Source organism: Echinops telfairi, unplaced genomic scaffold (assembly GCF_000313985.2).
Source record: "Echinops telfairi isolate 266 unplaced genomic scaffold, ASM31398v2 ScPeMD7_5592;HRSCAF=6446, whole genome shotgun sequence".
Taxonomy (NCBI): domain Eukaryota; kingdom Metazoa; phylum Chordata; class Mammalia; order Afrosoricida; family Tenrecidae; genus Echinops; species Echinops telfairi.
Genome location: NW_022109491.1, coordinates 50,162,864 through 50,164,690, shown reverse-complemented (window position 1 = coordinate 50,164,690; position 1,827 = coordinate 50,162,864).

The window sequence follows — 1,827 nt, the reverse complement described above, 5'->3', positions numbered from 1 at the left end:
CTATCATGGTCCCAATTCTACCTTACTAATCTGGCTAGACCAGAGGATGTACACTGGTACAGATAGGAACTGGAAACACAGGGAATCCAGGACGGATGATCCCTTCAGGACCAGTGGTGAGAGTGGAGTTACTGTGAGAGTGGAGGGAAGGTGAAGTGGAAAGGGGAAACCAAACACAAGGATCTACATATAACCCCCTCCCTGAGGGACGGACAACAGAAAAGTGGGTGAACGGAGATGTCAGATAGTGTAAGACATGACAAAATAATAATAATTCCTTAATTATCAAGGATTCATGAGGGAGGGGGAGCACGGAGGGAGGGGAAAAAATGAGGAGCCGATACCAAGGGCTCAAATAGAAAGCAAATGTTTTGAGAATGATGATGGCAACAAATGTACAATTGTGCTCGACATTTGTTGTTGTACGAACATAAGAGTTGTATGAACCCCCAATAAAATGATTTTTTACAAATAAAATGAAAATAAAAGCTTGTTTTCACGTGGGCGGGCACGGAAGCATCTAAGAGCAGTGAACTGAACTGGCAGGGTGATTTCTTTCTCCTGGGAGATGGTTAATGAAATTTCTCTATGCAAAAACCCCATTCTGTGCCTCGCAAGTAAATCTTTACTTTGGGAAGGCATGAACCTGAAGCTCCAGTAACATTTCTGGCTAGCAGTCAGGAAAAGAAAGGACATGCAGAGTTTCTGCAGTACCATTCTTCACCACTGCAGATATGACGGGAATCTGACCCAAGGAAGGAGATGTGAGCCCATCAAGAAACACCCCAATCTCTGCTCTCAGAGGTGAGCGAGCCCGCTTAGAAGGTTTTAATCCCCCTCTTTTCTCTCTCGCTCTTAGTTTGGGAATCTCTCTAAACTTTCCCTTATCTGACCTCTATCAGATCTGGTTAGAATGAGCCTACTTTGGGATGTGTGTTGCTTTATTTTTTAACATTTTATTATAGATTGGATGAAAATTTAATGAACAAATTAGTTTTTCACTCAACAGCTCTTACACTTTTTATTTCATGTCATTGACGGCAATCTCCACAATGTAACACCACTTAACCCAATTCTTCCATGTGTTTCCAGTTCTCACTTCTCTTTCTGTCCTACCCATTCCTGCCTTCTGCTCTTTTTCCTTAGGCAAATGCTACCCTTTTGATCTCAAGTGGTTGACTTTGCTAAGGAATGCTATCTTCTTGGTTTCATTTCTCACATTGTAGACCTTTCTATTGTTTCTGTGAAAGTTGAACTGGAGGTGGGGGGCCTAAAGGAGTTCATCTCCTAGCATGAAGTTTGACTAAGGGCATGAGGGTTCTGCTGGTCATTGTCCCACCAGTAAGCTTGGTCTTTTTCTATGATTTTGAGTTTTGTTCTACATTTTTCTCCCATTCAATCCTTTTTAGGTCGATCAGACACCAACTAATTCTGCTGGTCTCAGGGCGGTGGAGATTGAGGGTTTATGTAGTCCTTTTGAACAAATTGTGTCTTTCATTTTCTACACTCCCCTTTGCTCCAGATGGCGAGAGACCAACAGTAGCACCTTAGGATGGAAGCCTCCAAGTTTTTAAGACCCAGTTACTACTAACAAAAGTAGAATATGGAACATTATCATTATAAACTGTTATGCCAATTGATGACTATGGCCCTGTGGTAGTTACATAATCTGGTGTCAATTTGAGAGGATTATGAGTGAAGGGGTGGAGTCTGGCCTGTCAATCAAGATATAACCAATGAGGCCTCTGTGGGCATAGCCTTCTCCTGAGAATTCTGGGAACTCCTGTATTTCCTCCTTGGAAGCGGGAGACACTTTTCTCTCTCTGG